Source organism: Python bivittatus, unplaced genomic scaffold, assembly GCF_059951505.1.
Source record: "Python bivittatus isolate LINGU-HERP-01145 unplaced genomic scaffold, Pbiv_v1 ctg000970_np1212, whole genome shotgun sequence".
Classification (NCBI taxonomy): domain Eukaryota; kingdom Metazoa; phylum Chordata; class Lepidosauria; order Squamata; family Pythonidae; genus Python; species Python bivittatus.
Genome location: NW_028277121.1, coordinates 2,888,000 through 2,900,880, shown reverse-complemented (window position 1 = coordinate 2,900,880; position 12,881 = coordinate 2,888,000). Strand labels below are relative to the sequence as shown.

Here is a 12,881-nt window from a genome sequence, read left to right as displayed (position 1 = left end):
CCCCTTAATTTTTACTATTCTGGACCACCCTTTTGTCCACCGAAGTAGTTAAAACCAAGACCTTATGCTATCTCAAGATTTCCAAGATCATAATTGGTCACCTCTTGCTCATTCTGTTTCTAAAATGTATTTCTCCAGCATTTCAATGAGATCCATGCTGTCTTGTTATGCTAGGGCAGATCACTGCTCCGCTTGGAATCAAGTTTTTCATGGTCCTCATGAGTGGACCTGCACTCAAGATATACTGAGTTTTCAAGGTATGTGAGCTTCCATAACCTACAAATGTGTTACCATATTGAATTCTGGACAAATGCCACACCAAACCATCCTGTTGCTTCTAAGATCCCTCTAGAGATACATCAGGTGGCGTCTCTCCTACAGAAAGGGACTATTGACAGGGGACTGCACTCCCACTTTCTTTCGTAACTATTTTATCATTCCTAAGAAGGATCTGTGGTGGACTTTTGTCATCTCAACTGGTTTTTGAGAAATTCCTATTTCAGGATAATACTGATTGCTTCCATCTTTCCCACCTTGCTGAATGGGATGTGGCTGGTATTTATAGATTTGTAGGACATATACCTTCATGCATCTGTAATTCCCTACCATCACTTCTTCCCTTGCTTAATAGAAGATAGATCAATTTACTGTCTTACTGTTTGGCTTCTCCATGATACTAAGAGTTTTTTTCCCCCTAAATGTATGGTAAGAGAGCTAGTTTGGTGTAATGGTTAAGGCATCAGGCTAGAAACTGAGAGACCATGAGTTCTAGTCCTGCCTTAGGCACAAAGCCAGCTGGGTGGCCTTGGGCCAGTCACTCTCTTTCAGCCCTAGGAAGGAGGCAATGGCAAACCACTTCCGAAATCTTGCTGAGAAAATTGCAGGGACTCGTCCAGGCCGTTGCCAGGAGTCAACACTGATTTGAAGGCACCAAAAAAAATAAAAAGGTAAAGTACTTGTCATCATGTTTCTCCACACTAAAGTATCATTTTGTCTCTCTAGACAACTGCCTTCTAGCTGTGTATTTCTCTGCCAAGATATCTTACCACAAAGTCCTTCTGGGCTTTCAGTGGCTTGGTCTCTGGGTGAATTATGAGAAGATTTGGTATCAGGTTCTCACCCTTAGCTACCTTGAAACCTCTCAGACACTCAGCATGGTGGGTCTTGTCAAGTCTCTTTATTGTGCACTAAGACATTCCAACAGTTGCTTTCCCTTATCAGAGTGAAATCATAGCCCCTTCTTATATTATGTAAACTCAATATATAACATAATATGTAATATTATATAAGCTCGGCCCTTCTTTCTCTCACCTTTCCCATAGCTTAACAGAAAGCCTGTTTTGCATTTCTCATACGTAATGCTAGGCGGCAGTTGGTTATTGACATATTTAGCATTCCTGCCCTAGGAATTATATTTCCCAACGTATCTTCCACATAGGGTATTCAGGTCATTATGACAACAGATACTATCGGAGACCTGTCTTCCTATCATTTTCATGACTCTGAAAGCCACTCGGCAACATTTTGAAACGACTGGGCCATATGGTGTATAACGAGTTGTTTTCTTCCCCTGTTCTCAGGTCACCCTCTACAGTCATGACACTGAATTTTACTTCCCTGGGTAAGGACATCATCTTGCCCTGTATCAAGAAATCTGTCCTCATTTCATACAGCTTTATGAAAAGCATTTCTTTGTGCCTTTCTCTCTGACATGTGTCCTTTCCCCCCAAAGTGTCCATATCTGTATCCAAAGGGCTTGATCCAGCTGTGAAGCATTGAGGCAACATGCAGTTTGGAGGGTCCTCTGAGCCTTCGAAGATGGTCAGACTATCCAAGTAACATCAGACAATGCCACAGTAGCTTACATACAAGTACATAACAAACAAAGTCTGTATCTCTTCTGCATCTTACATTACAGATTGGCATTGATTTGTCCATTATCTTAATCTTTCATCTTCATCCTAGCCAAGGCTTATCAGGCATTCCATGAATGGAAACTGCATCTGTTGATAATGGTTGTCATCAAATCTCATTGGGGCAATTCCAAGATCAGTCTGCTTGTGAAGAAGGATACACTCTCAGTGTCTCAGAAAATACTTTTTTTTCTTTTAAAAAAAAACGACTCTTGCTTTATATATTTCCACCAATTCCCCTGCTGAGCAGGGGAAAAGACCAACAGATATTGAACCAAATGCATCCTCATTACACTTTAGTGGTCTGCATCAGAACTCTCCTGTTACGTCCCTTCATAAGCACACTCTGTGTTTACTACTTTGTTGTCTGGCTCTTCCATTTGTATTCCACTCAGCCAGCTACTCAGGGGAACTTAAAATTTGCGTGAGAGGGTTTGACATTCAATTATTTCTTCAGGCAGCTGCAGTAACATGTACTGTTACCTAGACATAAGTTCCGCTAAACTCAAAAGGGCTTTCTGTGGAGCAGATGAGAAATCTGGAAATAGGATTTGCATATACAGTACCTTCTAAACATATTGCTCTGAGATTGTGCTACCCTAACACAAATATACACTTGGTATAAACTGAAAAACCCATCGCAGTCAACTGGACTAAATTCAGCACAGAGTACTGTATATAAATGTTAAGCTATATCCCAACCAACTTCCTCTCTCCCTTTTTCACGCACTATAATGCAGGAAAACAATAAGAAACTACTTTGCTCCTCCTCTTCTTCCTCTGTCCCATAGCACTGGTAATGTATGAACTGTATCACAAGACATGTAGTTTTAACAAAATGTTCAGTTGGAATTACATGTAAGAAAACTACAGCTGCTATTTTTAAGACAAGCATGTCATGCAAGTAAGTCACTGCCATCTTCTCTACTTGCCATTACATTGTTGAGGAATTTTGACAATTATTACCACAGGACCACCTTGATTTTTTAAAGAATTATTCTTCAAGAAAAAACAAAAGTATATATAAAAGTATAGATTCAAAGTATAGATTTTCACAGCTTCTTTTTATTGATGAAATTACTTCTGAGTAATGCTGTGTGAGATAATGAGTATGTGCTGACTATGCCCAGCAAAATGTCAGCACGTACTCACTGTCCCACATGGCATTACCCAGAAGTTGTTTCACCAAAGTAAAAGTATGTATTTGAAAATTATCTAGTTTTTTCAGCTGGTAAATCTCAGCCATACATCAAGTAATATGCACCTAGTGGTGGTAGGTACATTCAAATTCATATGTGCTAAATTTTACGAAGCAAAGTAAATAGTTTGATTTTTAAGGATTTCAGAAAATGAACAGGAGAATGCAAAAAACCCCAATCCATCTTATTTCTGATGTTTCCTTATTTCTAATAACGATGGATGGTTGAAGTCCAGTGCTTTGTTTGTTAAGTCCACCCTCTGTTTCCTTCCTCAGAAGATAAAGATCAATTGAGATCATAGAAAATATCCTGAAACTTAGAGTGATAGAGAGCATCTTCATCAGTTTACTTTCTGGTAAATGAATGTGTTGACATTGGCTGTGGCCATCATGGCAGCCATTTTGTGAGAATGCCCATAAGATGCTCTTAACCTCTGAAGGTGCTCATCAACTCAAAAAAGTTGGGACCCCATCTATAATCTTCCTTATTTGCAGTGAGAATTCTGTTTTTCTTCCAATGTTTACTCTAATTGATAAGACCAAATATTTGTCGAACTTTCAGCTATATTCTCAGGTTCAGAATATGATTCCAATTAAGATTAACATACCTCTATTTCATGATAAGTTGTTGAAATGCATATCTTCTGTACACATTTTAGATAACTTTCTAAGAAATGAATACCCCAAAGAGTATTGTTCTTGTAGCATAATTAGGGCGAGTACATAAAGTAGAGAGAAGGAAAGTGACAGCATGTGGACAGGGTCACAGTCTGTCTCTTGATGTCACAAGCAGCCAGGGAACAGTTGTGGCATAAGGCTGTTAGAGAGATGATCTGGATTGTAGGACCAGTTAAAATAAGGTCTAGCGAGATTGTATTGCTATGATAAAACCAATGTTTCATTGTCCTGATTGGTCATCTGATTTCTGTTTTGGGCACTGAGGGTTAAAATTAATCAGCATGGCCACAACAGAAAGGAAATGACCCTGGAAATGGAGCAGAAAGATGGTTGGTAAGGCAAGTGAGCGGAGTGGCTTACTTTCGTCTTCCCTGAGGTTACCATATCTGGGCTGCTTACTTCTGGATGACCCCTAGATGGCAGCAAAGAGATAAAACGTTATGCATCCCTTTACTGCCATCTACTTGTCAATCACATCTTTGCAGCCCAGATCGGGTAGCTCTCATTTTTCCTGCTCTTACAACCTGCCCAGCTAGGATTCAGTGAGGCAGTAATAACGTTGAGGAAAAGAGAAATTGGAAAGAGAGAAGGACAGAGGCAGAAACACTTTTAGGATGGGAAATGAAAAAGATTGACAAAGTTTACAATGTGCATTAGGAATGTGGGCTCTGGATTTGAGAATATGCTTGAGGCGATAGCAACTTTGGTTTATTGGTATTTGCCAGTCAATTGCTGATTGCAAATTTTTTTTGCATGAAAATGTAAATCTACTCTAAGCAAACCAGCTTTCCATATAAATTGGAGACCACTTGTAAATAAACTTGGAGGAACGGTTGAAGGAAAATTGAGTGGGCCTGTGCCGCAGAAATGCGTTATAAGATTTTGATATCTAGAGGTTGATTAAAGTCTGGATTTGATTAATGTCTAGATTTTGATGCCTCAAAATAGAAACATAGTTGGGCTCTGTAGCAATAATAAAAAAGTCAAGCTCGGTCTCTCCAGGAGACTGTATGGACGCAACCACCCAATTTTCTTGGCAACGCTAATAACATTGTAATAAATGGCGACATAACTTAGCTTAAAAATGGTTTTGCAACATTTGCAAATGGAACATTTGTCCTCAGGTGGGCAAATTTATCAGTTCAAGGTCTATAACTAAAAAAAAAACCAAACCCAAATGCAGTTCTTCACAGGAGTTCCTCACAAGAGGTACATCATTGTCTTCAGAAGACGGAAGTGCAATAATACCAGTGGACTGTCACTGCAGTGTTTTTTTACTGTGTCGAGAGCCAGATCAGTTTAGGGCTGAATATGAGTCCAGATACTAAAGTAGCACTTCCTAATTTACTTCTAGCCGTAATTACTCTTTCAAGCTCTGTGAGCAAAATTCAAGTCTGACCCACTATCAAACTCACCAGATCCAATTACAGTGGCATGGTCCGTCAGGCACAGCTGAAAACACGGCGGGCAGTTTGGGGCCTACCTTTTAAATAATCTGCAGGCTGGCAGCTTGAGATGGTTGGCATCCCAGAGTCCACAAGAACAACATTCCTCTCACGGGAGTCCCATGCAAGTTCAAGTTGGCTCAAATAATCAATTGAGATGCAGATAAATGGAGAAATGGACAGCAGACGAATAGTTGCATAAGCTGTTCCTGACAAAATGTAGAGTAACACTGTGTTTTAGCGAACATCTTTGAGATAAGGTCAGACTAATTTGGTTAATTAATGGTTGGGCTAAAATGGGAGCTTTACCAAGAAAGCGTGGCACAGAGCAAATGGATGGACTGGTTCTATGGGCAAAGCGGTTGCTGCCCAGGCACCATCTCAAAAATCTGTGGACAGTGGAGAGGGAAGCCCCAGAACCTAATGAATGGCATCTCTTCGATCAGGTAAACTCTACTTTTACTGGGGTTTGAATATGGCTTGATCTCCTGCTTGGCTGTTACTTGAGGTGTACAACTTGCCAAGTGTGTTATTAAGAGGCTGACTAATCTTCATTTGAAGATTGGTCTCTATCCTGACTGCAATTTTAAGCTTTTCCTTTATAGAGTTTATGAAGGTTCTTTCAAGCATCATGTTTTTTTAAAAGAACTGCTTCCATAAAAAGCATTTTTTAATTATTTTTTTTCCTCTGCTATATATCCTCCCTCTGTGGATTTTTTGTTTTTTTCCTTTTTCCCCCTTTTCTCACTTTATTTTAAATATTGTAGAGGCAGGGATGAGCACTTAGGATGGAAGGTGAGAGGTTTCCACCTGGAGACCTCTGGGTCAATTAGACATGCTGGCCTTGCCTTTCCAGCTTCTTGTAAGTCCTTGATAGTTACTGCTGTTACCACCTATCTTCCAGGAAAATAGAAGATAGGTGGTCTCCTGCCCCTTAAACCTGTCAAGTGAAGCTAGGGACCCTGCAGCTAGGGGCCTACTGGCCAAGAGACAGGAAAAAAGGATAATTAAAGTGAAATAAATTTCCTCTCTGGCCTTTGGGTGCACATGGCTAGGAAAATTAGCTCCCCTGCCTCGCGTGTTAGAACATTATCCTAAGGTATAATTAAAATCAGACTTTAGCAAGGAAAAGGAAAAGGAAAAGGAAAAGGAAAAGGAAAAGGAAAAGGAAAAGGAAAAGGAAAAGGAAAAGGAAAAGGAAAAGATAAGAATTCCTTTTTAACTTTAGGTAGCCACATGTATAAAGAACCGGTGGTGGAGGAGATCAAACATACAGTGCTGCTAAAATCACAATCAGCGCCTGAAAGGGATGTCCCATAAAGGAGAAGATCAGAAGGTGTGATGGATCTGCTGCTCAGAGACCCCAGAAGGCATTACACGTACAATAACTGAGCTTGTCCAGATACAGTAAATATCAGAGACAGTAAAAGATCTCAACCAGCACCACAAAATAAGAAGTTGCAATACTGACAAGACATTTCCTTGAGTCAGAAGTTCCTTTCTGATTCCATTTTACCTGGTCTTGCTTTTTGTTTTACTGGGAATTTCTAGCTTTAATCTGGAGCCGAAGGGAGCTCATTGCATCCTCTCATCCGGTAACTTCTGCTCTTTGTTTTAAATCATTTCTCAGATCACAAATCATTTCTCTTTCTAGCAGAAAGGGACAAGTTTGAGTAATGTCCCTGCGTTGGTGAAAGTGGGGGTGATACCCTGTCAACTTGTACCCTTTTTGTTACTTTTTTTTTGCTCAATTTTATTTGGTGTTCTATTAAGTATAAATTACTTTATTGGAAAATGAAGAAGTAAGAAAAAACAAGCAGGGCTTTTAGACAGTTCTCTCATATGAAAAATGGAGAGAAGGCAGTGAGATCACGATACGTCATGGCTGTTTCTGGATTACACAAGGAATGGAGACAACCAAACTTAATGCGTGTCATGTGTAATGCAATTCAATGCCATAACCAGTTGCTAAGGATGAATCTTACTCTGGATATAGTCAGAGGGCTTCTTGAGTAACATTCATACAGATTTAGCATCATTATGATCATCTTTTCTTCTCAGTAGCATATTTATTTCACTTGACTAGTATTAGCATTCACATTGGCCCAGGTAATTCTCATTATGGCAGATTCCTGGTTTAATTCCCAAGTTGCCCCTAAAATAGCTTATGCTGAATTTAATAAGGCGTTTTAACTAGGCAGCTGCCTATAGCGCTTATGTAAAGTTTTTCAGGTGCAGAAAAATGAAAAAAGGCAAACAATTCTAGCATATCTCAGCCCCCCCCCCCACCCAAGGGCACAAAGCATTATCATTTACTTAATAGATACATTATGCTATTGATTGGGCACTGGAGCCTTGATTTGCTGTTGCAGTACATGTTAGCATGAAACCTATTTTTTTGAAGTCTAAATTGGTGGGGAGGGAATTCGCTTGGCAATGTTGTAGACCTGCTTTGCTTAGGTGTAAATGAGAACGTCAGACACACAGTAATGGATAACGGAATTCTATTTAGCATTGGTCAACATGATGGCCCTCCCGGGAGCCCTTACGGAAATGAAAATCCGCGCCTCAAAAGGACAGCTACGTTCATTAGTTGCGGGTCTGTTTGTAGATAACCAGTTGGCTGTCCAGAAGTGGGGGAAACGTTCACTAATCCCAAGGATTGACAGTTGACTTCAGTGTTTTTTCATTGCATATCAGCATCTTTGTTTAAGCGGATCATTCTGAATAGGCACGTGCAAATACATACATGAAATTATGAGAACCCATAATTCGAGGACAAAAAGGAATTCGAGGTGGGCCTTCACATCACAAGCAAATTAAAAATGGAATCTAAGTAACACGTTCATTTCCCATCGAGCTGGGAAAATAAAGGTAAAAGGGAATGACAAAGGGCTGTTTGATTTTTCCCCCACTCCCTTTACATTTTTAATATAAAATTATTTTTATTTTTTTTAAAAAAGAAGATCATTGTTGCAGTTATCAGGATTTATTTAGCTTCTGCATTTAGTGGGGGGGATTGCAAAATCCCCACTCACAAAGGTCCCATGGTGATCCTAGGCAGAGCATTACACGTCAGCTTGTCCTACCATACAGTATATTGTTATGCCATTTTTAGGAAAGCGGGATAAAACAATATATTAACAAAAGGAAACACTATGAAGTTACTGTTGACATTTCTGGAAACAATAATTGGGTGGGAAAACAAGTTTCCATATTTGATTTACTTCTATAGTTGTTAATGCTTTGCAACAAAGAAAGGTCCTGTTATTATAACAGGTGAAAGAAATGGAGGGAAGGCTCTTATAACGGATTGCATATTCTGTTGTTAATACATGCCATATTTTGATCACGATTGATCAAGATTCTGACTTTGCCTTTAGAATTTCAAGAACACGATTGAGAAATCAGTCCATCCTTTATTACAGCCATTGACCAACCAGCATAAAAGAACAATGCATAGGGGGTCAACAGTACTCTGGTTACTTCTCAGATTGTATAAAACTTTAGTTTTTTATACACATAAATGCATATGCTAGTTTATATGTAAAACATCATATGGAGAGAGAAAACATAATGGGATGAGGAATTTGCTCACCTTTGTATTTCCTCTTTTGTCTTCTAGTTCCGATTGTGTTTAGAAAGTACCGTTAATGAGAGTTTTGCTTTCATTCTCCTAATAAAATAACTTGAGAGGAATGCAAGGTCTGGATTACGGTGAAGTATATACAACGTTGTAGGTTGCTGCCATAATGGCTGGCATTTGCAGTACAAACAGAGGCAAATGCAGATCAAAAAAAAAAAAAAGATTAAAAAAAAAAACCACACCCCTACTAAGAAACATTACTAGGAAAATGACTATGGAAGAATTCTAGAAAACATTTCTGTCCACAAATAGAGTAGAAAAATTCATAAGCCATTTGCATTCAACTCTATGTCTGAAACCTAGAAGTATCACTCAGTAAGGTACCTTGTTAAACATGCCTCCTCAAGCAATTCTGCCAGGGAACATAGCTTGGTGTATTACAGGTAGTCCTCATTTAGCAACTGCCTCATTTAGCCACCGTTCGCAGTTACGACGGTGATGAAAAAGTAACTTTACAACCAATCCTCACATTTATGACCTTTGCAGGTCTGTAAAGTAATGGAAAGCTGAAGTAAGCACTTTGCTTAACAACCAAGTTGCCAGTCCCAATTGTGGTCACTAAATGAGGACTATATGTACAAGTGAACCATGTATCAGCACAGCAGCCACCTTTAACAAGCTTAAAAATAGCATTCAAATCTATTATGATAAACATATCCACTTATAGCACAGACAGGTAGGATACAGAAAAATTGAAGCTATAAATGCTGTTGCAAAAAAGTGAAAACGATGTCTACTCCATTTCTCTTTCAGCCAGAACAAGATCATGTATCCTCTGCAAATTGTCCATAGTGACATTTGTAGATCCATGAAGATTCATTTATCAAATGAAATACTGTAATACAGTATTACATGCCAAACATTTATCATAATAAAAACCATACAGACATTGATGTACTAGAGAAGAGCCTCTTCATGTTATTTCACCTTTGCCCTTGTAACAATTGCAGGGCTGATGTAAGAATTTAGTTCTAAATTTTGCATGGTAATAATAATCAGACAATAGGAAATGCAGTTTTATAAAAGAGGACTTTTAGTTAGAAAATGTAGCACTTTTCTCTAAGATTATATAATGCAAAATTTAAGGATAAAATAAATAGTATACCCAACAGAGAAATGCAAAACCAAGAAATATCCTTGATGTGCTCTTCCTAGACTTTCAAAGCCAGAACATCTAAATGTGTCCAACAAAAATTAAGTTGGGTCTTAATATTTTGGAAACTTACATCATGGGGAAGCAGAACAAGCTAATACAAAGGTACCAGGGCTAGTCAGATGCTCCACAATATTTCGTTATTCTTTTTGATCTACTCAACCCTGGCTAAATAAACTCCACCAAACAAGATGATTGATTGATTGATTGATTGATTATGTGCCATCAAGTTGGTGTCGACTCTTAGCGACTACATAGATAGATTTTTTTCCCATGATAATCTGTCCCTAACCTGGTCTTTCAGGTCTTCCAATGGGATTCCCATTGCCACTGTAACTAAGTCTATCCACCTTGCTGCTGGTCGTCCTTTTCTTCTCTTTCCTTCCACCTTTCCCAGCATTAGAGCCTTCTCCAGAGAGCTGGGTCTTTGCATAATACGTCCAAAATAGGATAATTTGAGCCTGGTCCTTTGTGCCTCAAATGAGAACTCTGGGTTGATTTGTTTGATGATCCATTGGTTTGTTTTCTTGGCCGTCTACCTCACGAGTCTTCTCCAACACCAAAGTTGAAAAGCATCAATACTCTTCCTACCCTGCTTCTTCAAAATCCAGCTTTTACTTTCATAGAGTATCACAGGGAATACCATTGCTTGCACTACTCTGATCTTTATAGGCATAGATGCATCATTATAGGCATCTGAATATCTTTTTCAAGGCCTTCATGGCTGCTCTACCAAGGGTTAGTCTGAGGCATATTTCTTGATGCTTGTTCCTTTACTGTTGGTGGTTGATCCTAGAAGGCAGAAGCTGATTACCATTGCAATATTTTCATTGTCAATTCTAAGGCTGGTTGTCGTACCTGTTGCCATTAGTTTGGTCTTATCTATATTGAATTTTAGTCCCATGTTTTCATTGTGCTCCTTGACTTCTATTACTAGAGCTTGCAGATTCCTTCCATTTTCGGCTATCAGAGTAGTGTCATCAGTGTAGCGCAGGCTATTGATGTTTCTTCCTCCAATTTTAAAACCGCACTCATCTTCTTCCAGTCCATTTTCTCTTAATATATATTCAGTATATAGGTTGAGAGTATACAGTTTTGTTTGTACTATGGCTTCCTGACCTGTATATAAGTTTCACATGAGGACAATGAGATGTTCTGAAATTCTGATTTTTCTAAGCACAGTTCCACAGCTTAACATGATCAACAATCAAAGGTTTTTCTATAATCAATGAAGCACATAGTGACTTTTTTGGCATTATTTGACTTTCTCAATTATCCAGGGTGCATCAGCAACAATGTCTCGTGTTCCTCAGCCTTTTCCAAAGCCAGCTTGAAAACCTGGCATCTCCTTTTCCATGTAGGTCTCCAACCTGTGTGGGATGATTATTTTGCAAGCATGGAAAATTATACAATAAGGATATTATACAATAATTTCCACACTCCATTAAATCTACTCTTTTTTTTAAAGAGGTATGTAGATTGACCTCTTCCAATCTGTTGCCGCTAGGTCTCCAGATTTGTTGGTGTAGCTTCATTAGAACCTTTATTGATTCCTCTTTTGTTGTTTGCAATATTTCTGTGGATATTCCATCAGGTTTTGTAGCCTCCCAGCTTGGTAAGGACCGGAATGCTGATCTAACTTCACCTTCTAGTACTAGAGGACCTTGGAAGTGGGGAATGTCTTGTAATGTGTCACATCTTTACTGTTTCCTTCCATCTTTCTTTGATCTTTTTCTTACTGTCTGTCCATTGGCATTCTTTAGCATACCAATTTGAGGTTGGAACCTCTTTCTGACTTCAGAGATTTTTTGGAAGACTGACCTTGTTTTTCAATGTTTCCAACTCCAGTGTCTTTGCAGATGTTGTATAATGCTGCTTCTTGTCTCTTCTAATAACTCTCTGAAATTCGTTATGAAGTTCCTTTCTGAGATTTTTATCTTTCTTAGCTTTGACTTCTCTTCTTCAGAATTTCCACGCTTTGTTCCAACATTGGTTTTTTTCTGTTTCTTTATCTTTGGCTGTCTGTTTTCACATTTATCCTCAATGACTTCTTTAAGTTCATTCCACACTTCCTCTGGTTCTATATCAATGAAATTCAGGACTTCAAAGCAATTCCTATGTTCTCCTTGTAAATGGTAGGTATATGTTCAAGGTCATATCGTGGAAACTGGCTGGCTTTCTTCTTCTTTACCTTAACATGGACCTTGCACATGAGCAGTCATGATCTGTTTTACCATCAGCACCTGACCATGCCTTTGATGCTATAATTGAACAATAATATAGTCAATTTGATTTCTATACACTCCATCTGGTGATTTTTGATGTATTTGGTTGTTTGAAGGCTATCAAGAAAACATTGGAGGACCAGAAATTGATAAATTGTTCTCCCTCATTTTTGTTTCTTAAGGCATATAATCCAACTATATTTTCCTCAATATCTGTGACTTTGGCATTCCAGTCTGCGATCACAAGCAGCGCATTTTGCCTGCATGCTCTGTTGATTTCAAATTGAACTTGACCAAAACTCATCAACCTCCTCTTCTTCTGCATCAGTGGTTGGAGCATAAACTTGGAAAATTGTCATATTAAAGGGTTGTCCGAAGTCTAATTGATATCATTTGACCGTTGATTGCATTGTAGCCAAGTACTATTCTTGTGATACCTTTCCTAACTATAAAAGCAACGCCGTTCCTTCTTTCTTTTTCATGTCCTGAGTACTAAATAGTGTGACCTTCTGACTGAAAGCATCCAATTCCAGGCCATCTCAATTTGCTGTTTCCTAAGATGTCAATTTGTAATCATTTCATTTCATCTTTCACTGTGTTGAGCTTTGCTGTGTTTTCCAGGG

The 12,881-nt window shown here is 38.7% G+C and overlaps 1 protein-coding gene across 1 annotated transcript in view; it reads left to right on the top strand.

Moving 5' to 3' along the window:
- The window catches only part of GABRA2 (gamma-aminobutyric acid type A receptor subunit alpha2), an 87,937-nt gene that overhangs the window by 42,238 nt on the left and 32,818 nt on the right, over positions 1 to 12,881 (top strand). The gene's annotated exons all lie outside the window — the stretch shown is intronic.